This window comes from Mirounga leonina, unplaced genomic scaffold (genome assembly GCF_011800145.1).
Source record: "Mirounga leonina isolate KUSES-001 unplaced genomic scaffold, KU_Mleo_1.0 Mir_154, whole genome shotgun sequence".
Taxonomy (NCBI): Eukaryota; Metazoa; Chordata; class Mammalia; order Carnivora; family Phocidae; genus Mirounga; species Mirounga leonina.
In genome coordinates, this window is record NW_023270389.1 from 15,418,973 (window position 1) to 15,445,233 (window position 26,261).

At 36.9% G+C, this 26,261-nt stretch overlaps 1 protein-coding gene and 1 pseudogene across 1 annotated transcript in view; one reads left to right on the forward strand and one right to left on the reverse strand.

Annotated features, from left to right (window-relative positions):
* The window catches only part of USH2A (usherin), a 702,118-nt gene that overhangs the window by 427,091 nt on the left and 248,766 nt on the right, over positions 1-26,261 (forward strand). The window lies entirely within an intron of this gene.
* On the reverse strand, positions 2,645-2,739 carry LOC118014591 (annotated as a pseudogene).

The window sequence follows — 26,261 nt, forward strand, 5'->3', positions numbered from 1 at the left end:
GCAGTCCATTTGGAATTAATAGTTAAGCACATTGTAAAAACATAGACTCTGGAATCACTAGGATATTCATAGAAATGAAGATTTCAAACCTAGATTTCAATCCACCTCTTTCACTCACTGGCTGTGTGACTATGAGCAACTCACAAATATATCTGAGCCTCGGTTTGTTCATCCACAAAACTAGTTCAATGGTAATTCCCACCTGATAGAGGATTAAACAACACAATGTATGTAGTGTGCTTAGCACAGTGCCTATCTTGATAAATATTTGGTCCTTGCTACCTTCTTTGTTGTATTCCACTGCTAAGACTCTTTTTGAGTCTCTTGTGATATTGTGATTCAGAAAAAATACGTGTGTGGTCTTTGGCCCCATTTCTGGCAGAGAGTCCTTAAATCCCTTGGAATTTCCTGGGTGATGAGAGCTATAAAAGTGTCTTTTGCTATGTTACTAAGGTGACTTTTGAACCTCACCTAAGGGTAGGGGTTGGTTTCCACTGGTGTCAAGCAGGTGATGAGAGTATTGGAACTTTCAGTCCTACCTCCTCTCCTCCAGGGAGGGGAGAGGGGCTGGAGGTTGGACCAGACTCCAATGGTCAATATTTAATCGATCACGCCTGGGTTATGAAGCCTCCATAAAAACCCATAAGGACACAGTTCAGAGAGTTTCTAGGTTGGTGAACACATGGGTATTTGCAGAGAATGGCCAGTTTGAATAGGGCATAGAAGCTCCGAATCCCTTCCCACATACCGTGCCCTAAGCATCTCTTCCTTCTGGCTGTTCCTGGGTTGTATCTTTTGTAATAAACTAGTAATCTAGTGAATATATGGGTTTCCTGAGTTCTGTGAACTGTTCTAGCAAATTAATCAAACCTGAGGAGGGGGTCATGGAAACCTCGGATATATAGCTGTTTTGTCAGAAGCACAGGGGACAACTTGTATGTGTGTGGGGAGAGGGAGCAGTATTGTGGGACTGAATCCTTAACCTATGGATTCTAACACTATCTCCAGGTAGAGAGCGTCAGAACTGAGGTGAATTATAAGACATCCAGCTGGTGTCCAGCACCATTGGAATTGGGTGTGCAGAAGCCTTTTACCGCTGAAAGCTGGACAATGTCCTAAAGGGAGGATGAGTGAAAATAAGAGTCTTTACGCTTTCTGGGGAGACCTCCTACATTTTGTCCTCCTATACCCCACATTTATCCCTCAGAGCATTGACATAAATATCGACAGGCCAGTAGCCCTGCTAAGGGCTGGTTGTGATGTGTATTGGATGATGAAGTAAAGCAAGAAGGATGAAAAGTAATTTTCCTTTTAAAATAGCTTAAATATCTCCCTCCATGACCTCTGGATCATGATGTGCAAATGATTTTTACATCAAGCTCTCATTGGTTATCTTGGGATTTCAGTGGGCAGAAAAGCAGCACATTTTTTCTTAATAGAATCTCTTCTGTATTCATACCAAGCCACTTATGAGATACAATTTTTATGATTATTTTTTATTTCCATTATATGTATATTTTATTCATAAGTAAATGCTTTCATAACTTTGTTAATGCTAGCTAAAAGAGAGGAGTTTGAAATTTTTGCTAAATGTTTTTCACCATTTCCTAATTTTCCTTATATATATAGTTTTAAAATGTTGAATCTTGGAATTCAAAGTGTATTTCATTTTTCACTGAATAGGAAAGCTTAGTAATCGTTCAGACAATGCACTTTTGAATACCTAAATGAAATCTTTGCTTTTTGAAAAGTAACATAATGTTTCCCCAATAATATTGCTAAAAGAATAATATATGTTAGCCACTGATTTCTCATAGGTTGAAGTATGGAATTAATTTTTGTTTAGACATTAAAGGACTGGAATGCTTTTACACTTATCTAATACTATGTAACAAACCACCCCAAAACTTAGCAATTTAATACAACTATTCTTTATTATTTCTCATGATTGTACAAATTGTCCATTTTGGAAAATCAAATGAAGTTTCCTGGAAAGTATACCGAAGCTGTAAAATTTTGCCCTTGAACTAGAGCTGTTGCGTATCCATCTTGGTATGTTACAGAATAAATGGAAATTTTAAAAATTAGTCTAGTGAATCAGTTAAGAGTAGGTAGGTAAAGAGAGTACCTACTGTATACCAGAAGGAAAAGAAAAAAGTATAAAAGGGAGCTGAATGATGATCTACCCTAGGAGCAGTCTACCCTAGCAGGAGTGGGGGGGACAGCGCTATCAAATTCTCTGAGGTTACATGTTAGAATAGCTCTGCCTTTGAAAGAAAAGAGGAAGAAATCATTGATTATATTCCTTCAATTGATTAGGGACTGAGTCTGAAATTTTTGGCATGACTTAATCGGTGAATTTATTTTTCTCCTTCAGTTTTTAAAAGGAAGTACAGAATTTTCTCTCCTTTTTTCTCTTCTCAACAGAAATCCCTAAGACCTTTTATTTATTTATTTACTTATTTATTTACTTATTTATTTACTTATTTATAATTTTATTATGTTATGTTAGTCACCATACAATACATCATTAGTTTTTGATGTGGTGATCCACGATCCATTGTTTGCGTATCACACCCAGTGCTCCATGCAGTAGTGCCCTCCTTAATCCCCATCACCGGGCTAACCCATCCCCCCTCCCCTCTAGAACCCTGTTTGTTTCTCAGGTCCATAGTCTCTCCCATGCTAATCTTCTCTGTATCATTCCAATTTTAGTGTATGTGCTGCCGAAACGAGCACTCCCTAAGACCTTTTAAAAGGAATGGTGTGGGTACTGCTGTGGACCAATCGTAAGGAGAATGGTATCCTTTTATGACAGAATCTCTAAGAGAATTAGAAGCAATTAGAAACTCAAAAAGCAGGGAGAGACCAAACCAAACCAAACCAAACCAAACAAAACAAAAAAACCCCACCAAAAATAATAAGAGCTGCAAAGGCAAACTCCGTTTTATCTCACACTTGCCTTATCTAACACAGCCCTCATTTGCTGTAGCACTTGAGAACTACAATTTCTAGGCTTTCTAAAATCTCTATTTAGTACAATGCCAAGATGCTACTTTTTGGTGTTTTTATGAAATTAATAGTACTAAAAATTGTAAAACTTTACTTGCAGTGTGCAAATAAAGATTGCATCAGCATGTGTTTTCTGGTTTTTATCGCTCTGGATCCACTTTATTTGCAAGATGTTTAAGTCGAAACTTCATCGTGCAGGTGGCCATGAGATATCTTAAAAATGAAAAGAAATGAATATGTTTAAAATAAACTGTAGGTTAGAAACCGAAATAAACAGTAGTCTAAGATGGTATATTACCTCCTGGGGGTGGGAGGGGGGGTTGAAGGAAGGATGAGATTAACTGCCTTTTCTAATGTAAAAGTCACAATGAACATACAAGATTGTGAGGCACAGCCTTCTTTAAACAACAACATTCCACCATGTAAACAGATGGTTTGTCTTTACCTCCAGTATATGAAAAGCTTTACAATTTATACTGCATTCAGTTCATATGCATCTTTAGAGTAGTTTTGCATAATGTTGTACCTCTGTGCATGTCTTCCAAATGTGCTATTTTTCTCCTGGGAAAATCAGCCTGTTGAAAGTAATAAAGTAGGCAGATTCAATGAATAAATAGTATTTAAATTCTTAATAAAATAAATAGTGTACTTTTGAAAACATATACCAGGCCATTTCATTTAGCCTGTGCCCAATTCCAAGTATGTTATGAGAACAGACAGTTATTTATAACTGTCTCAAACATGCTGTCAAATCCTTTCAGGAAAAATCTTACCTTTACCTTTTTTTAGAATAGTGAGTTCACCTTGCTCTTTGTGTGTGTGTGTGTGTGTGCGTGCATGTGTGTTTGTAAAATTACATGACATAAGCCAAGGAGAAGGATAAATTTCTATATCATAATTTGTGAAATTTTCCTCACTTTGCATGTCACCATCTTGACAATGAGCTTCCTCCTTACAAAAAAACACTTTAGAAAGGGACTAACTTCTGAGCCATCAAGAAGATGGAAGCAAACTTTGAAGTGTGCTTACCATGGACTCAACAAGCCTCCAGGAAAGGGCTGCCAACTTCCCACATTTGCATACTCTCCTGTGGTTTGTATAGAAATACTCACACCCACACACAATTAAGTGCTATCTTTAGAGCATCCTGGGGCAAGAGAGAGAGACAAGAAAAAGAAAAAGAAAAAAAGAAAAAGAAATCACATTTTTCCTACTTTACCAGGGGAGAGAGGTGGGAAGTATTATCTCTTTAAGTTCCATTGATATTTAAAAATCATATTTTTAAAAAAGAATAAGTACAATTCCCCTTTCTGTTTTTTATCTTGGTATAAAGGTTATCTATAACTTTAAGGTTAAAAAAAAATCATGTCTGTCTGACTGGCTCTGTAGTTTGAAAGCAACTTGAAGTTTTATTTGAATTCTTATAGTGCCCTAAAGAAATTTTTGCTTTATTTTTTAAAAATAATATCTTATTCTTTCCTTTTACCTTTGTTATCATATGCAGAATCTATGCCTGACTTGCATAAAATTCTATGAACATTTACTTGTCTGTATGAACACTTTTACAAAAGGGAGACAAGTTCTTAATATACCTTAAGTACTTTAAAACCCTATTTCCTATTTCTTTTCATTCATTAGGAACTTCAAGGAAATCCTTACTGTATCTCTACAAAGGGATATAGATCATCCAGAGTCTAAAGGCTCTAGAATTTTGTAAAAACTTAATGAAGAATAGATTGTGACAACAGTAAACAAATTCACTGCAGCCATTATGATATTCATGATTATTAATTAGCTGGGACAAGTGAAACTAGAAATGTGAGGGTATCTAGTGCATACTTTATGAGAGCAATCCTTCTCTTTACACCTCACCACCCATTTTAGAACTTACACTATCTTCCATTTTTATTTAAATGTCTCATATGTGTGTATCATGCTTATCTATGAGAGTCTAAATCTATGCTGAGGACAAAATGTGTGGATGAATGATTGTAGATAAAGGAGTCATAGTGGATCTGCTCTCTCTTGCTTTCTTTTTCTTTTTTTTTAATGTTTTATTTATTTATTCATGAGAATCAGAGAGAGAGAGAGAGAGAGGCAGAGGCAGAGGGAGAAGCAGGCTCCCCACTGAGCAGGGAGCCCGATGCGGGGCTCGATTCCAGGACCCTGGGATCATGACCTGAGCTGAAGGCAGACGCTTAACCATCTGAGCCACTTAGGCGCCCCTCTTGCTTTCTTTTTCTTTTTTCCCCTCCCTCCCTTCCTCCTTTCTTTTCCTTTCCTTTCCTTTCCTTTCCTCTCCTCTCCTCTCCTCTCCTCTCCTCTCCTTTCTTTACTTCTTCCCTCCCTCCTTCCCTTTCTTTCCAGATCTCTCACCATTTATCTTGGCTCTGGGCACATGGTAGGAAATTAGTAATGCTTATTGTCATCCCCCCAGGGAGTCATAGTGGCCTTGTGTTATTTTTGCACCCAACATGTCTTCACCCTTCCCACTCTTTCTTTTGTTGACAGTGCTCAGATTTCCCTCTGGGCACCCTGAACTCCCATGCTCAGAACATGTGCTATGTGTGGAATTGACTCTATCACCAAGTCTAGCCAATGAGAACATCATATTCCCCTGACCACAGTAATTTTTTTTTTCAGGAATTATAGATGTTCCAATTAGAGGTAATGTAGTAGTATAGCCAACAGAGGTATATGCTGGGCTCTGGATTTGAATCTGGAATTCAGTTGGGTCTCCTGCAGGTCATTTTGCCCCTCAAGGACTCTGAGAATATAGCCAACATGGGAGAAAGCTGAGGAGATCTGAGAGAAGGAGGTAGACTGGATTCTGGAGACATCTCTTGACGCCTTAAATCCAGCTCTGCCTGAAACCAACTGTCTCCCTAGATTTTTCTTTTACAAGAGCCAACCCCTTTCATTATTTAAGCCTGTATGTGTTGCGTTTTCTGCCACTTGAGAACAAAAGCGTTTAAACCACCAGATGCTTGAGAGAAAGGAAAAAGAGTAGAGAGCATTTAGAGAAGCCTCTTAACTTCTTGAAAATCACACCAAACTGGCGACTCTACGTATGTGTTAGCTTCTGTTTGAGCTGTCAAATGTGGAAGCCTCAGGAAGCAAACCTGATGTGAAATGAAATAATAATGACTAAGACTATGAAATTGCTGACCCCGTTCTGAATGAGACCAGTGGTCCTCACAGTGTGTTCCTGGGAGGAGAGTATCAACATTGGGAACTTGTTTGAAATGCAGACTCTGGGGGCCCCTGGGTGTCTCAGTCGGTTAAGCAATCGACTCTTGGTTTTGGCTCAGGTCATGGTCTCAGGGTCCTGGGACCAAGTCCTATGTCCCCCGCCCAGTGGGAAGTCTGCTTCCCTGCTGTCTCTCCCTCCTCCTGCTTGTGTTCTCTCTTTCTCTCTCTAAAATAAATACATAAATGTTAAAAAAAAAAAAAAAAAGAAATGCTGATTCTAGAGCCCCATACTCAATCTGCTGAATCAGAAATTTGGAGGGTGAGGTGATACGATCTCTATTTCATTAGATGCCCACTCCCCCAGGTTAAATCTGGATGCACGGCCTATCTGGATGCATGCCTAAGTTTGAAAACCACTGGTCATCTTTAGAATACCTTCAAAGAAAAAAAAATATTATGTGATCTTGTCTATGACTCTGCCACATGTGTAATTGAGATACAGAATTGCTAAGGGAAAAATAGGTGGAACAGGTGCCTATACTTAACTTGGCTTTAAATTAATCTTTTTCTCATTTTTTTAAGTTTTTTTATTTATTCACTCAAGATACAGAGATCTAGAGAGAGAGAGAGAATATGAGCAGGGGGAGAAGCAGAGGGAAGGGGAGAAGCAGGCCCCCCGCTGGGCAGGGAGCCTGATGTGGGGCTCGATCCCAGGACCCCGAGATCATGACCTGAGCCGAAGGCAGACGCTTAACCATCTGAGCCACCCAGGTGCCCCACTTAACTTGGCTTTAAATATAGAAGTTCTATTCTCAGGGCCAGAGGCCTTTCCAGTGTAAGGGAGCTAGCCTGTTTCTCAGTCTCCCCGATGGAGCAGGAAGAGATACCACGGATAACCGATTCCAGATGTTGAGTCGTACCTGGGGCACCAGAAAGCAGCAGGCAGGAAGTTTGATGCGCTGAGGGACGCTAACCGGCCCCACTGTGAAGACGCTGTCAGCTAAATTTCCTCTGCTCTTCGATTCCTTCACAGAACATCTGTTATAAGGAACTCCACATAACTAAAACCTGAGCCCCTTCCCTCTGGGGGATTTTCTTTAATGACTGTCTTGTGGCTGTACCTCTGCTGTGGGCTTTTGAAATGTGTTCCTCAAGTCAGTTACATCTTCATCCTGAATTCCAGGATTTGCTGGCTATTAGACCTCATAGTTGAGATTTTTCCTTCTAGGAGTTTGCAAATACAGCTCCACCAAGGAGGCTGATATAGTCTCCAGTTGCCTAAGAACAGTTAAGATCATGTCATCGTTTATATGATAAAAATAGTGAATCTTTGCTGTAGTGATTACTCACGCGTAGCACTTACTAGGTGCAGATGCTCTTTAGCATATACTAACTCATTTAATTCTCACACACTCTAGGAGAGAAGTGCTATTATTATCCCTATTTATACATGAGAAGGCTGAGGAAAAGAGATTGTCTTGCAACTAGTTTGTTAAGGTCATGCAACTAGTAAATGGCAGAGACCATATTCAAACCTAGAGACCGGAGCCTGGTTCTGAGGCACTGTGCTCTTGTTCATTCGAAGCCCCCTCCACAGATGGCTCACATCCTCTCTTACAGAGGCAGCCCAGATTTCTAGGCTCCACGAGTCAATAAGGGTTTGAAGATGTGGCTTGACTCTACCGTTATGTCAAAGAGAGTTCCAAGGGTATTGTTTGGGTGAAATACCAGGCGTTCAAAACCTGTTGCCAATGAACTGGAGAGTTCCCCTCAATGAACTACATGACCCATGCATTTAAAGTTGACCTTCTAATGAGAGGGGAAAGAATTCAGTTAAAACAGATATTTTAACAGTCTTACAAAGAAGCATTCAGCAAAAGCAACATTATGTAGTCTACACTCTGAATAGATAGCAAAAATTAACTAGCTGGACGATCCTTTCCCAGCAAGGATAGAAGTACTTACTTGCCCACCAGGTACTTTGACCAACTTCTTTCATATTTGCCTATGAATTTCTAAGATGGATTTCTAATTAAATGAAAAGAATGTTGATATAACCTCTATTTATTTATTTAGGAGAAAAGACTCATTTCACTTTTCCAAAAATACTCCTCTTTCTGAACTTTTAGCACTCCAGTGACATGCATTATCATTTACACTTCTTTCTTTGGCTTGTAATAGAAAATTTAAGTTTTCTGATCTGTTTTGCTGTCACAGAGGCTTTTGTGTAGGTATGAAACAGAAAATCTCATTAGAACTAGTTCAAATATATTTACCCAAAACATTCGTGTGTAACAGTGGTGTCAGTGCTAATTACTAAGTTGTCCTTTCTTTGGGCCTATATTAAAATTGAATTATTTGTGTTAATGCCCTCTGTATCCCAAGGGAAATGAATAGATGTGATCTTCTGATTGTACATAATTTGCACTCTTATAAAGAGAGACTTAATTTATCTAATAAGGTTAATTTCTGAAAATTAAAGAAAAACTTTATTAAAAGGAAGAGAGCAAGGAAGCCTATATTTGTGAAAGAAGGATGAATGAATCCTTTCTCCCTATATTAAAAAAAATTTTTTTTCCATGAACATCAGATTAAAAACACAGCAGTCAGATGAGGACATTTATTCACAAGTGGAATATTGGAGCACCCAGGAGTGTGAACAGTGTGAGTGTGTAGGAGAATCATTCCCTGGAGCAGTCGGAAGAATGACCATCCATGTCCTCGGGGTCATTGGGAAGGAGTACTTGCCTCATCAGAGTCTGCGTTAGAGGCCACGGACACAAAAAAAGGCTTGAATCTTGCTCACACAGTTGACTCTATAAAGGCTCAAATGAACGTGTCTCTTAAATTGTGCATCTGCTAAGCACAGACGCTGAATTATCTGTCCAACTATCTGATTTTTAGCTTAACCGCTACCCTCCATCCCCAGCGTGTCCACATACTGATTGTGTGATCTCAAGGAACTTACCTCCTCTCTAGGTCTCAATTTGTTCATCTGTAAAGGGAGTTCATAATCCTATCACCATCCTCAGTGGGTTTTCGTAGGGGCAAAGGATGTGCACACACAGAAGACCAGGGGGCATGGAAGTAAGAGCCTGACGATTTGTCTGAATATAAAATATGATATATAACAAGCACAAAATATATATAACCTATCAATATATAGGTTGAAAATTAAACCAGCCTCTAAATATCTAAATTTTTATTTTCCTTGATGATTCTAACAACTGCGTTTTAAAGCTAAATATAAGGAAACAGCAGACTGGTTGTGGTATATTAAATTATAAGTGAGGACTAATTTGAGGATCAAAGGTGCTCTTTGGGGGATATCACTCGACTGGTAGGAAAAGCATTAGCTGTCTCCCTCTGTCTCATGTACTTGTACTCTGTCTTGGAAATATCCTTCCCCACAGTTTCAGAATCTTGATGTTTAATTTAACACAAAGGTCTTTGAGAAGCACAACAGAGGGTTGTTCCTGGTAGTTCTGGCATTGAGTAAATTGAAATGTACATGTTTTTTCTCATTTATCAAAGACAGGCAAGAATCTAAACTGACATTTTATATCAAATGAATTATGAACTGTGTACTTTGTACCTAAGGGAACAACAACTAAATTAGAGTTTGGGATAAAAGAGAGAGAGAGACAAAAATAGGTTTTTAATAAAACATACAGTAATTTCTGTTACTCTGTCTGATGGTGACATGGCCAAACAGTCTTATTTTGTAACTGGTGAATGGATGTAGGCAACTCTGAAATTGGTAAGATTTAAATATATTTGAGAGATTTTCTCAAAAAGGATTAGACTAAATTTCTTCTCATGTAGCTAGGCTTCATGAACAGTGAACCATTCTTGATAATCTGAAGTTAACTTTTACCTTTTTCTCAATGCTCTCTTTCTTAGGGAAAAAAATAGCATTTGCAAGTTCTTCGTCCAGAAAAAATATAAGATTAAAAGTTGCTGGAGGAAAAAATATAGTATACAAAATAAAAATAACATGCATGAAAATACTGTATAATATAACTCCTCTATTTATCTGTAACCCCCACAACATATGCATACTCACACACAAGCAAATTATCCTAGTGATTAAGAGTGTGGGTTCTAAAATCAACCAGATTAGGTTCAAAATTAAATTTCTCCTCTTACCAGCTATATGACCTTGAACAAGTGATACAATCATACTTTGCCTCAGGTTTTTCTTTCCATAAAATGGGAGAGATAGTAGTCATAAGGTTGACATTGAGAGAATTAAGTATGATAAATGCTTGCAAAGAATGTAACACAATGCTGGATACATAATAATTGTGTATTGCATTGCCAAGTTATATCCTTCCCATTAATCCCAATAATCATTTTTTAAATTACTAATTGAAGATTCTTGGAATTAGGGATGACCCATGCTTTCTTCTTCTAGGCAAAGCTATGTTTTGATTACTATGCTATTGGTCAGAAGTAGTAGATATTCTAATTTGTACTATGTATAAATTAAGGAAGTGTTATTAATATTAATATGTTTGTTTCTACTTCTGAATTTCCTCCAGATTTATAAGCCTAAAACTGACAAATTTCCTTCTTATTAATGCCATATACTTTCTGATACCAGTGCTACAGTGGATAGCAATTATGTGGCTAAATTACTAAAACAAATAATTCACTAATATCCTGATTACAGATTTTCATCAGATGAACTTAATGACCTAGTTATTAATCATTATTGTGGTCAAATGAGTATCAATTTTTTATTCTAAAATTTTCTACTACTTCATGAGCTGAAATCAGCTCTTAGAAGTCTTTCAGGATTTTTTACCCTGATGATGACTATTATTTACTATCCTTAATAGAGAATGTGAAATGAATGGCCTATTGAGGTAAGGGATGCCCTGTACACAATCTCGGTGTTTTAAGACTAGATCTAGTTATTAGTTGAGTAATTAACTAATCAACTTGAATATTAGATCCAATCCCATTGTTAAGATGACTTTATAACCAATTCTCTCTTGTTCTTTCATTAAATGACTAAAATTTTGTCAGCTATTCAAAGATCATTTAACTTCTTGGTTCTGGATATCCTAGAAGAGTAGATTCGGTAGCACTTTAAGAAAGAGTACTGATTCTAACTGTAAAATGTAATAGTTTGTTTTCTTAACTACCTAAGTTAGTTTTTAACTGTTGTTCTTATTGGACACATTCAACAAAAGAATATTTTATGCACTCTTTCTAAAGAGGGTGGCTTTGATGTAGCTTGCATTTACTCATTGTTAAAATTGTTTAGTAACCTTGCTAAAAGCACATCTATTTTTAATTTTACAAAAGTAGGATTCTTTAGAGAATTATTTTAAATGAAGTGAATGAACAATATTTTAACTAAAAATAGGATAGACCTAATCCATTAATATTTTTGTTGTATATATTTTAAAATATATTTCCAGTTGAAGATACAATCTACAGAAAGGGCTCAAGTAATCAGATTCTCAAGGAAAAAGAATTTAATCTATGCCACCTGGAAACTAATTTGGATGAATATGATGGTATTCAAAATAATAGGAATACTTAAGGAATACTCTTAAGAATACTAAGAGGAATTCAAATGTCACTAGCCGGGGCTTAAATAGAGTGTCTAAATCTAGGATATCTACAAGGGAAAAGAATAAAATTTGGTTGGTGGTTTGAGATGTAACAAAAAAAAAAATTCTTCTGGGCATTATGACCACCAACTTCAGAGCTTCTAATTAGTCTGACAAAGTGACAGTTCCACATTCTAGTTGAACAAATAATGTATCTAATGAAATTCAAAATCCCTATTTTTCTTTGAGCACAATGAGCTACATCATTCACAGCTTTGGGGTATTTCAAAATTAACAGAGGATGACTTCAGTCTGTCTGATGTTTCCTGGTTAACAAATTCACTGAAACTGTCTTGCAGAGTAATTTTAAGCAACACTTTAATCTTAAACCACAAAGGGAGGTGGCGTTGAAGAAGGTATATTGCCTTGGTCCTATGGATGCTAATGTGAAGTGGAATCTTTTGTTTCGCAGAATGGTCAATAGCAATTAGTATTCAGTGGTGTCTTTTTATTCTGGTGCCCTTGACCCACCTCTGCCACCCCTTTCTATATTACTCCTATTATAAACTGTAACTGGGGATATCCTGGCTTCTTTTCCATTCTAATTAAAGTGTTCTTAGCAAACATGGGGACAATTTTTCATTTCATGAAGAACAATTACTAGAACTAGGTTAGATCTGCCAATTGGGTTTCATATAACTTTTGACAAATATTTGCACCAATTTTGACTGATGTATTCTCACACCAGTGAAATGTTGGTGAGATTTTGGATTTACCTCAGAAAAGTAGACCCAAATGAGTCAGTGAAAGACCAAAGACAAATGTCATACCATCTTCAGGTTTTATTCAATAATGTACTCTAAGATATTTTATTTTGTCACTGAGCTGAGAGGCAAATGATGGATTTTTTTTTAATACAAATTTATTTTAACATATCTTTCTTAGGGCTTTTGTCCTAAATATGCCTCTACTACACTGGTAACAACCTTGAGAAAAATGTCATCCTTTCTTGAGTTTGGGTCTATAATGCCTATGGCCATTGTTATGCATTTTATTTTTCTGTTTTTCTCTGGAGACCTTTCTGGGAGCTTTCAGACACTAGGGTGCTATGACATGTAAGAGAAAAAAAAAAATCCTGATAAAGAGATAGACTGAGACAAAGAAGGACAGAAACAGTATCTCCAAGTGTCTATTTCCAAATAAATCTCCTCAAGATTTAAATGACATAGTTATTTAAAAAAGAAAAAACAAAACTTTCAAAAATGTTTTACTTCTTTCGAACCTCCTAGCTCTAAGATTTCTCCACTCCTCAAAGCAATATCCAGACTCCAAGTTGGTTCTTTAGACTCCTGTGAGGCAGATGGGGAAGAGGCAGGTAAAGGAGGCTAGCCACACTCTGCCTCTAAGGAGGGTCAAGGTTTTGGCTAGGCTAGGTTACTATAAAAGGCATTGTTTAAAATAACAGTAGGAAGCTTAGGTTTTAGAGATAGGTTGCTGGATTCAAACAGCAGCTCAACTACTTATTAGCTCTGTGGTCTTATGTAAATCACATGTCATATCTGCTATGGTCTCAATATTTGTGTCTTCCCAAAATTCGTATGTTGAAACCTAACACTCAATGTGATGATATTAGAAGGTAGGAGCTGGGGAGGTGGTTGGGTCATGAGGATGGAGCCCCATGAATGAGATTAATATCCTTTCAAAAAGAGGCCTTGCTTCCTTCCACCATGAGAAGACACAGCAAGAAGGTACCATCCATAAATCATGAAGGGGGCTCTGTGGTGATAAATCTTACCTCTCTGAGGTAAATCTACTGGTGACTTGATCATGGTCTTCCCATTCTCCAGAACTGTGAGAAATAAACTTCTGTTTATTGTAATCTATCCAGTTTATGGTATTTTGTTATTGCAGCCCAAATAGACTAAAACTCTGTCTAAGCGTCCCTTTTCTTGACCCACCCCACTTTACACATGGGACTATTAAGAAGATTAAATGTGATAATTGTGTAAAGCATTTAGTTCAGGGCCTGGCATACAATAAATGCTTAAAATTAACTTTACCATTTTAATATGTTTATCTTTACTAATGAATATCAAGATGTTAGCATCTTTTACAAGGCAGTTAACCAGTCACTAAAGTTGTCAATTTGTTAAAAACCCTTAATATAATAAAATCAAAATCTTTACCAAAACTTTGAATGTTGTTCAACCTTCATTCATCCAAAAAACCATTTATTGAGCTCTTTCTAGTTGCTAGGTATAATCCTAGTTCCTGGGCTAGAAAGATTTCTAGAACAGATATAGCACATTCCCTCATGAAACTGGAGGCTGTGGCTGCCATTTTGTTATTGCTTATAATTGTATTTACTGCATGTTCTGGATGGCACTTGGAAATCTCCAGGAAACACTGGAATGAGTCAGGAGTACTTAGAACTTGATTTTACTTTATTGGGGTGGGGGGGTTGCTAATAAACTAACAATATGTGTTTGTAAACAATGAAGTAAGACAACTATGTGAATATTGTTAAGGTTGACTATTAGTTTTTTTTTTTTTTTTTTTTTGAAGATTTTATTTATTTATTTGAGAAAGAGAGAGTGCGGGAGCACAAGCCTGGGGGGATGAGGTGGGCAGAGAGAGAGGGAAAAGCAGGCTCCCCGCTGAGCAGGGAGCCCCGACCTGGAGCTTGGTCTTAGGACCCTGAGATCATGACCAGACCTGAAGGCAGATGCTCAACAGACTGAGCCACCAAGGCACCCTGGTTGACTGTTAGTTTTAAATACAAAGTTGTATCTTATTTATTTGATGAGGTATTGTAAGTAATTACTTTTAGAATTCAGAAAAATTAATTGATTTACTGCCATTCTCTTATTTGTAAAAGTGCAGTTTTTTCATTAAATAATTAGAATCCATTTTAAACCCAGTTCCTTAAGTATACATTCCCATAAAATGAAAACTTGGGGAAAAAAAAATAAAAATAATTTTTAATATAAAATAATAAAGAAAATTGAAAGTTCTTAAAATAATTTAAAAATTTGTCAATTGGTAATAACTCATATTTCATTTTTGGTTGTACCTTGTCACTCATGCATCTCAGAAATGAATCTGGTGCTTGACAACAATAGCTGAACTCAGCCTAGATTTTGCAGTATAATTTTCTGATCCTTTCACTTCATTATTTAGCCTTGTTTTCTTGTGTTTTATATCAAGTGTTTTAAAGTTATTTTGGGAATTAGGCAGGTGAATAATTATAAAACCTATCTATGAGTGGTTTTCTTCCCCCTCTCTTTTTGGGACTCTTACTGACATGAATGCTTATTCTTTATCAACCTACATAAGAATGATCTATACAAGGTTAAGTCTAAAGAAACAAGATAGCTGGAAATGTTAAGTAATTGGATCGTTTTTTTATATTCTGCACTCAGCTTTTATTTAAAAAAAAATCAAGATATGTAAATAACATGATATGTCTATTTATTACTTTCAGAATCCAATCCAGTCAATTCACCAGACAGAACAGTAGCCACCATCTTTCCCTCCCCCCCCAAAAAAATGTCTTACAAAACTGAATTGGATCATGTCATTTCTCTGCTTTAAAAAAATGATAGAAATCAAAGATTTTCTGTCTTCTTAGTATAAATTTCAGACTCCTTACCTGGCCTAGAAGACCCTCCAGTAGAGCACATGCCACCTTCTTTGAGTTCCTCGAACAGTAAGTTCTACGTCTTTACCACTTCACAACTGCTCGTTCACTAATTCAGCAGAATGTTAGTCCTTCGGTGGGTCCCAGTTTAAATACCACTTCCTTAAAGAAGCTTTGCCCTTTCAACCAATGTCAAGTCAACCTCTTCTAATAATCTCTTACAGTATAATGTTCTCTTTCTAAGCACTTTGTGCATGTTTAACCACAGATTTATATTTGTTCAATGCCAGCTTTCCTCCATTTGACAATATTCTCATGCCCATAATGGTGGGGACTGTGGCTATTGTGTTCTCTATTATGTACCCAGCACCCAGAACCACATTGGCAAGGGAGGAAAGGGGGAAGGGTAGATGAATTTTTCAGAGAATATAAAAATAACAATACAATTTTATCATTTTTTAATCCTTCTATACTTCCAATATTTATAGCTTGGAAACTACATAGTTACCGGGAAATAGGATGGAGTTTTGAATCAAAATACACACTTTTGAGTCCCAGCATGGCACTTCAGGCAATCACAAGACTATAAAAGTAATGCAATACCCATACCATTTAATTCACGGTATGATTGTAAGATCAAATGAAAAAATGTAGGTGCATTTAAATGTTAATTGTTGTTGTTATGTTTTGAAATGAAAATTTAAGAGTTTTCTGAATTAGCCAAAATATAATATTTCATATTATTTTAACACATGCTAATGCATTTAGTATAGTTTTCTAAGCTTTTGAAAATTTCTCTATCACCAGAGCATCTCAATAAGTGCTCCCCTCCTCACATGTAAGTTTTACCTCCATAAAATAAAACAAATTTTACCTCCAGACCACATGACTCCCAGCCTAAACTTAACTCCCTTATATGAAGAAGGGTATGGTTAAAAGTACAATCTCTGGATTTGAGCCAATCAGGGATATTTGATATCTCTAAACCTATATTTATCTATAAAATAGGGAAATAATACTAACTACATCAGAAGGATATTTTGAGTATTACAAGATAATGTATGTGAAATACTTAGTAATATCTAAATTGGTGAATGTTAATTATAAATGAAAACTATTTTTAAAAATATTTATCTAGTCTTTTTGACTAAGATGTAATGAGATCTTCAGTTTTATGGCTCATCTGACTGATGAGGTAAAAATCAGTTACTAAGCTGATCAAAATTAAGATGTCTGGGCAGCTTAAGCTCCTTAATCGGTATCACCAGAGCATGCATTTTCTAAATATTGTGAATTTTTAAAGTGCTTACAAAAAGTTCTTTCATCAATATGATTGTTACTGCAAATAATGTATTTAGAGAGATCTCACTGAAGACATCAAGGATGGGGAAGAAAATTACAAAGAGAAACAATTAAATCGTAATGTATGTTTCTTGTCCTTAAGTAGTTTTCAATAAACCATAAACATACAAATTTCCCAAACTTACTTAATTTCTATCATATATACAATCTTCGCTGTGGTGTGGGCTAGGGAGTCATCAGCTGGACTGTTTCAGCCTCTAAATAGTTATAAACTGAGCTAGATTTGCCTACGAGGCACTTGTGATGCAAGATACTGTCCTATTTCCACAAAATAAAAATTTATAATTACGATGTTTCTTTGGTAATTACAAAATAACCCAGCAATATGTGTTTTTCAGGACATTAAGTGACTCAGTGACCCTTGCTTAAGGAGAGATTTTGGAATAAACTATGAGGGTGTACATGATGTAACAGACATGGCAGAACCACGTGTCAGATATTGGGGGAAAGTTCAAGATCATAACAACAGCAAACACTTATATATTGTTTATAGTGTATACTTTATTGTATTATGTAAATATTACATTACCTCAATCCTCACAGACTAACCCTATGAAGTATGTTCTATTTTTATCCTTATTTTATTGATGAGAAAACTGAGACACAGAGAGGTTAAGGTACTTATTCAAAAACAAAGAGCAGAATCAGGATTTAAACCCAGGTCTGATAGATCTTAACCAATGCACAGACATCTGTTCTATGATTTAGTTAAAATAATCTCTAAATAGAAACATTTCAAGACATTGGTAATAAGTTATTTCAGTTAAACATTTTTTTAAGTGCTAACTGGGCTTAAATAAGAGAGTGGCAAATGTCTACAATATTCAGGACTATCTGATGCAATAAAAAGCTTATTGAAGATTTAAAAAGTTTTAGTTGAGGGAAATACATCAACAGGCATTTTAGAAACTAAGAAATACTAAATGGCCAATAAGCCTGTTTTTAATACTTTAATCATAGTCAATATTTTGGCTTTAACTAATATTTATATATCTAGCCCCAAATACTCCCATGAACTCCAGGCCCATATGGCCAACTGCCTTCCAAAAATATAATGGACCCTGTTGGTGGGAATGCATATTGGTGCAGCCACTGTGGAAAACAGTATGGCAGTTCCTTAAAAAATTAAATATAGAAATACAATATGATCCAGTAATTCCACTACTGGGTATTTACCCCCCAAAAATGAGAACACTAATTTGAAAAGCTATATTCACCCTGTGTTTATTGCAGCATTATTTGTAATAGCAAAGATATAGAAGCAACCCAGGTATTCATCCTTAGATGAATGAATAAAGAAGATGGAAGGAATATTACTCAGCCATTAAAAAGAATGAGATCTTGCCATTTGCAACAACATGGATGGACCTAGGGGATATAATGCTAAGTGAAATAAGTCAGAGAAAGACAAATGCCATTTCACTCTTAAGTGGAATTTAAGAAACAAAACAAATGAATAAACAAGGGAAAAAAAGAGACAAACAACAGAGTTTTAAAGATTTTTTTTTTTTAATTTATTTATTTGACAGAGAGAGCACAAGTAGGTAGAATGGCAGGCAGAGGGAAAGGGAGAAGCAGGCTCTCCACCGAGCAGGGAGCCCGATGCGGGGCTCGATCCCAGGACCCTGGGATCACGATCCAAGCCGAAGGCAGCCACTTAACCGACTGAGCCACCCAGGCGCCCCAACAACAGAGTTTTAAATACCAAGAGCAAACTGGTGGTTGCCAGAGGGGAGGTGGGTAGGAGGATGGGTGAAATAGATAAAGGGGATCAAGAGGTACAAATTTCCAGTTACAAAATAAGTAAGTTACAGAGATGAAAAGTATAACATAGGGAATATAGCCAATAAGACTGTAATAATGTTGTTTGGTGACAGATGATGACTATGCTAATCATGGTGAGCTCTGAGTAATGTATAGAATTGTTGAATCATTGTGTTGTACACCCTAAACTAATATAACCCCATATGTTAATTATATATATATAATACAATCAATATATACAAGCATTTCAGAACCAATCAAATTCTTGGTCTATCAATATCAGCTTTGTTAAGTGAATATTCCATATCTGTAAAAATATCACCTGCAATTATTTTGTAAAGTCATGTTACCAAAAAATGCCTGCACTCAATGGTATAGAGTTTTCACCATATATTGAAAGCAAAGTTTACTAAATAACTTATTTAACATATTCAGCTTAATCATTTCAAATTTTAAAAAATTATGCATAAATATACTTGTATAGAAGAAAGACAGGAGGGAGAGTCTGTACTCTGGGTAATGTAATTATGGATAATTGTTTTCTTCGTTTGGTAATTTTCAAATTTTCTATTATGAACATATATTATTTTTGTAGTTAAAAAATACATACTTTAAAAGGGGGTTGTGTTTAGCTCTGTAGAAACTAAATTTTAGCATTTGTTTAATATTTCTTTGATAAGCAATACTAAATTCGCATAATTTCATTAAGTGCTCTAATGGTTACATAAAGAAATAAAAATAAGTTCTCTGCATTCAAGTAATTTGTATTACTATTACTTTGGTGTTATAGTGAAAAGCCATGGCTAGACCTAAATTTAAGATTCAAGTTGGTGTTGAGAGATGAGTTACAGTCTTGGAACCAACAGATGTGTGAAGCCATTGGTTGCCATTTATTATCATATATTTCAGACATGTTGCTTGACCTTCCTCAGTTTGCACATCTGTGGAATGGGACATTGAGAGAAGTGATTGATAAAATGAATGTATTATAAAGTAGTATTTCAGATCTAATTTGATATTGCTGTTAGTACCCTCTAAGCAATCTTTCATGTTAAAATCACTCATTTTCAGATAATTGAGTCTTTATTTGTAAATGGATAATATGGTCTGGATCCTAACAATTATTGGGTCATAGGGGAGAGATATTTTTCCGCAGATCTTACCCTCTATCAACAACTCAACCTATCCATCCATTCATTCATCCATACATACATTTTTATAGGACATCTTCTGAAATGAAGCACTGCGCTGGGCACTATAGTATCCCCTTAAATATTTTGTTTCTTTAATAACATTCCTCTCAAATTCTGTGTATTTGTTGGATAATGATTGATCTGGCACTTCTGTCTATCCATATGATCATTTGGAATCAGCTGTATAGCAATCTGAATAACATTGATGAACTCCAATATTAAGCAGGCCAAAAATAAGATTCTTCATAAATTTTTAGCAACTTCCCTTGGGGGAAAGAAAGTTGGAGTTTCCCTGTGACCTACTCTGGTCAAAATGCACAAAGAATGTCTGTGTTAGGTATAAGGCTTCATATTTTTGAAGATTATCAAACTGAAACACATCCAAGTCAGGTACCAAGGCTAGATAATGGTTGAGGCATCCTGGAAACTAGCTGAAGGAAGCAGAAATGTTAACCTGAAATGGAGAAATTTAGTGGAGGAGAAGACAACCACTTAAAAATGCCTGAAGTTCTATCCCATGATGGTAGTAGAGGCTTGTTCTCAGGAATTAGTACAACCAAGACAAGGACCTAACGAGTACAGTGCTAACAGGACCAGCTATATGCACCATCGCCCATGATAGCCCCAGTTTATACCTGCTGCAGCTCATTTAGCCCCTGTTAATTATTTAGAGTACCTTGTTTCACTCTCAGAGGTCCCGATGTGGACCAAAGATTATATTTACCCTAAATTTTGTAGAGGTTAGTACAGTTTTTAGTTTTATATCAGAAGGAGCTTACCAACAATAGAAACTGTCTAATAATGTAATGAGGCACCTTACAAAGCAACTATTTTCCTCTCATTCAGGCCTGAATGTCACCTGCCTGGGATGTTTCAGGCAAGAATCCCTTATTTGGTGGTGACTTTTAGGCTACAGATACTCCAGATTTAAAATACTCTTGTTTTATTTTTAATGTTCTACAGTCAAAGGTAAATTCCATGGCACATTTATTAATAACACTTAATATTTTAACTATATTTTTCTTACTAACATGAAGACCTCGCCATTTTGTATTTCATTGAATTTTTGTGGGCTTTGACTAATTTCTGAGAACTAGCAAATTCACACAAGTATTTCTATGTCAGGTTCCTTGTGGATAATAAGGAGACAGAGGCCCTGCTGTGGTAAATAATACCAGGAAAGAACTGTTTAAGAATATGAATTGGACAGGGGCACCTGGGTGGCTCAGTTGGGTAAGTATCAATTTCAGGTCAGATCATGATCTCAAGGTAGTGAGATCAAGCCCAGCATTGGACTCCATGCTCAGCCTGGAGTCTGCTTGGGATTCTCCCTCTCCCTCTGCCCATCCCCATCCCCACTTGTGCATTCATTCTCTCTCTAAAAAAAATAGTCTTAAAAAAAAAAAAAAGAATATGAATTGGACAGAATATAAATTCAATCTTTACTAAAACAAATTTATTTAATATTATAAATGGTTTGCTTTTATACTTATTTAATACATTTAAATTTTTTAAGATTTATTTATTTGAGAGAGAGAGAGAGAAAGAGCACATGGGCACATGAGCAGGAAGAGGTGTAGAGGAAGAGAGAGAATCTCAAGCAGACTCCATGCTGAGCAGGGAGCCCAACACGAGGCTCAATCTCAGGACTCAGATCATGATCATGACCTGAGCCGAAATCAAGAGTCTGTCACTTAACTAACTGGAGCCACCCAGGTACCCCAATAAATATAATATTTATTTTCTAGTATCAATCACCTACTATAACATGCTGTTTTGTGATATAGAATTCAGAGCACTGTCTTTGAATTTAAAGGCCCAGTTCAAGTCCTCACTCTGCCAGTAACTGCTTTTGTGATTTGAGATAAAAGATGTAACCTCTCTGAGTTTTAGATTCTTTATCTAGACTACAAAGAGATAATGCTACAATTTTATAGCGTAATTCTTAGGATTAGAAATAATTATGTTAAAAAAAAAAACCTGGCACAAAGAATGTGTTCAAAAAGTTAGATATTATCACAAACATTAAATCTATTTTAACCTACTTGCCACTATTTAACGCTGCTCTATTTGTACATCCTTGTGCTCAAGGTTGACTGTCCATTTGTTAGCACATCTGCATATTCCTCATAATTAATATCTTTTTTAATGACATATGGTTTAGTGACTGGAAATTGAGTCTTGCCTTCTGTTTTCAATTTGTTTATGACTCAACGACTCAATGTATGTGTCTGAACTTTAATTTTCCATTCTGGAAACTAGAATTTAAAATCCTTGCTCATATGTAGCTATTTCAGAAAATGTGTAATCCAAGGATTTTGAGTATGTGCCAGGCTATTCAGTGGTGCAGCCAGGATGCATGTAGATAAAAGGCCATGGTTTTCTCTTGTGTTACGTTAACAGGGAAATCTAAATGAGGATGCCAATAATCTACCCTCTGAAGTGGGGGGCGGGTAGTTTGAGCCAGGCTGCAGTCAGATTCCAAGCGAAGCCAGGAAGAAGCAGCACATGGGCGTGGAATGAACATGGGCAGAGTTGATGGAGTCGTAGGCCCTGGAATCAGGCTGAGGACATGATTGCCCCACAGGAACAATCTCACATGGTCCCGATGGCCTGTCCCTCTGAAAGACAAGGTCCAGTGCACATTTGGATGTGAATTTCTGACTTCTGAACCCCATCCTGAAGCACTAATACCTCTTTTATGCTGTTCACACATTCTGTGTTACAGTTATTTGAGTCCTGTCTTATCTCTCTACTAAACATAAAGTAGATGGTCTAAATCCCACTCTCCTTCTATTCTGCCCTTTCCCTTCCCCCAGCAAAGAATCTTGTGCAGAATGGCAATCTATTTTATTACAGATTTGAATTTAATATAAAATATCATAGACGTCTTCAATATCTTAATGCAGTATTTTATTCCAGTATTTTATTTATTTTTTATAAAAAATTATTTATTTATTAGAGAGAGGGCACATGTGAGCAGGGATAGGGACTGAAGGAGAGAGAGAGAGAGAATCTCCAGCAGACTCCCTGCTGAGCATGGAGCCAGACTAGATCTCACAACCTTGAGATCATGATCTGAGCTGAAATCAAGAGCCAGTCTTTTAACCAACTGAGCCATCCATGAGCCTCTATTCCAGTATTTTAAATGCATACACATACACACAAAAACACACTGCAGTAGTAACAAGTTGGTGCGTGGGCTGTCCTGAGAAATGGGTGCATATGAGAAGTTCATTGAATTCATTTTCTCCCCCAAAATTTCCTCTTTTGGCCACTACAGCGTTGGTAGTCACCAGTCACATGGAAAAAAAGAAAAAAAGCCTCTGCTTTTGCTTTTTAGAGCTCTCCTCAGGAATTTATAAATTTGTAAGGAGCAAAAATTTAAGGCATTCTGTTTGTTTTGGGTTTCTTTTTTTTAGATAGGGAAGAATCCACAAGTGCATATCATTTAAAAGTTTAATAAAATGGTACATTTTAATGATTATAGCATCTAGACTAGTCCAATCTGCGATTTGATTTATGGCTTAATGTGTTGTATTCATTTTGCCTTCCAAAAAAGGTTAAATTTGAAATTTTATTAAAAACTTCCTTCCTTTGAATTTATAGATTGGGGTAGCTGTTTTATCCACTTGCCGTGTAGAATTAGTATTTACTGGACAAGAAGTGTTGATTCAGGAGGTTGTCTGTGGAGTGCTTGCCCCGTGAGGGTCATATTAAACTCGAGAGAAGCTTTTTGAGCAACATAGCATCTTGGAGACAATATATCAAGCTGATAGATACACGGCTCTTCTGTTAAGAAACCAGGGATGAAATTATGGCTGGCTCCCAGTTATTGCTTTGGTGCTAAGGAGCCTCTAAGGAATAGGTCTAGGATAAAAGGGGTTAACCAGAGGGGAAAGAAAGGGTTCCGGAACTCAGTGTTACTAGAAGCATGGAAAATGAATAGTTATATGTAAATAAGATGATCACTCTGGAAGTATTTTGTAATTTTATATAATCAGTGTGACCAATTTAATGGGGCACTTTTTTTTGGTTATCACTCAGAACCCAAGGTACTGTATTATTATTATGGAGCCTACTTTGGGGCATGCCTCCATTCTTTCTTAATTTGCATGATCATGCAGTTTTAAACATGTGAATGGATTTCTGTGTATATATTTATAACTCCAGTTTTTTCATGTTGATGACTTATCAGAACTGATTTTTCTTCCAAATTTGGACTGTTGGTGATATGATATTCCTTGACACAGAAAAGTTAGACAAGAAAATAGTCAAATGAGGGGCATGACTTTATATGTTCTACACCATACACAATTTTGTCCTTTACTTTTTGCCCATGCCTTTTTGATATATGTCCATTTATTATGAATCAATTAAAAAACATAGAGCAAATAAGAAATAATCATTGTTAAAACTATATGTGTTCACAGATAAATGATCAATTAGCAAGTCTATAGCAGTGGCTTATGGGATAAGTGGCCCTGGACAGAAATCCTACTGCATCCTGGGCATGTCACACTTCTACTAACTGAGGGAGCAATTTCATTCCATTTCATTTCTCTTCAAGCATCTGGTTCAGCCTCACACTTTGGTATTGAGCTGAAGCCTTGGCTTTTATTTTGCTCACTGAGAAAATGGAGACCATCAGAAGAGATCCTTGCTGTTTTTCTGTCATGAAATCTCCCTATCTCTCTGTATCAGCAGTCTCTGAATTCACTTCTGCACAATGGGTGTACCATTCGTGCTCTGGTCAATAGCCAGCGTGCCCTGCTGGCTTGCTTCTCTCTGTCTCCCACACAAGGAATTGGCTCTGGCAGTTATTCTTCCTTCTGCTACATTATCATCATTTCCCCACATCTCGTCTGGATCTTTCCAATAGGTGTGCATACACTATAACATCTCCCAGTTTTTAGAACACCTTCCTTTAATACCAGAAGCTTCTCTAAATGCCGCCCCATTTTCTACTCTCCTTTAGAACAAAATCCTTCAAAAGAGTTGCCTGTGCTCACTATCCCCTCATTCCTTTCCCACCGTCTCCAGTCACACTGCCGTGCCTGCCATGGTACTGCATCTTTTCTTGGCACCTGTCACCAAACACCTCCACTGGGCCAAATGCAAAATATAATTCTGTCTCTTTGCTTAAACTCTCAGTGTGTGGACAGTTGATCAGTCCTTCCTTTTGGATATGCTTTCTTTACTTGACTTCCAGGCTGTACTGTCTCTAGGATTTTGTCCTCCCTCATGGACCACTCCTTTATACCTCATTTGTTGTAGAAGATTTGTCCTGACCTCAAAATGTTGGTGGACCTAATGGCTCAGTTCACAGAAGTCTTCTGCACTCATTCCATCTACACTCACCCCTGGGTTATTTCCTCAAGTCTCAGCCATTAAATACCACACACACCTTCATCCACAACTCCTATCCTGACTCATACTTGCAGCTTCTTCTTGGATGTCCCTCCTCTTCAATGTAACATGGTCAAAACAGAATTCCTGATCCCCCCCATAACTGATCTCTCCCCTCAGCATTCCTCAGCTCAGCAATGGCACCACCATTCACCTGGGAAATTAGGTTCAACACACTGACAACATCTTTAACTCCCTCATTTTCTCTTAGCAAAATACCCTCCAAACTCACTTGAACAGCAGAATATATCACCACCTCTGCTGCTGTCACTCCAATCCATGCTGTTGTCATCTTTTACCTGGATTGCTACAGTAGGTAATTTCCCTATGTCTACTCTTGCTCCCACTCCTCCATTAGCATAGTCTTTATAGGTTCCAAATTACACCATGTCCTTTATTAAAACCCTGTAATGACCCCCAAATCCATTTCAAATAGAATCCAGAGCCCTTAGTATATTTTCAAGGCCTAGAATTGGAAAGGATCTTGAGGGATCTAGAACCTGCCTGTCCCTCCAACCTCTTTTCCTTTCCTTCTCCATGGCCCACATCAGCCACATTGGCCTCTCCACTGTTCTTGAACACAGCTGATGCTTCCCCTTCTCACTGCCCTTGCACTTATTGCCTCCATGGCTGGATTGCTCTTCCTCTGGACACTCATGACCTCCTCTCTCATGCCATTGAGGTCTCTGCTCAAATGTCACCTAATAACATGTTCTTCCTATGATCTTCCTGCCCAGTCTGAATTGTTATGTAATAATAAAATTGCACTCCTTTTCACTTTCTCCTCTCTCACCCTGATTTATTTCCCTCCTGAGCTTAGCTGTCTGGTAGGATCTTTTGTACCCGCTGGCTTAATGCTTGCTCCCTCTGTTTACATCTGAGTTCCACAGGGTCAGAGGCCATGTCTGTTTTACTCGGTGCTGTTATCCCTCCACACAAAGAATACTACTTTGCACAGAGTAGAGGCTCAATAAATGTTTATTGAATAAATTAGTGGATTATTGATGAACTCAAAACCCTTACAACAGATTGAAGAAACCTGTAATGTAATTTGTCCGTTCTCATCACTGGCCATTCATTAGCTTCATAGTTCACAGGCAGGTTCTCCTGTGGGGGAAAGTA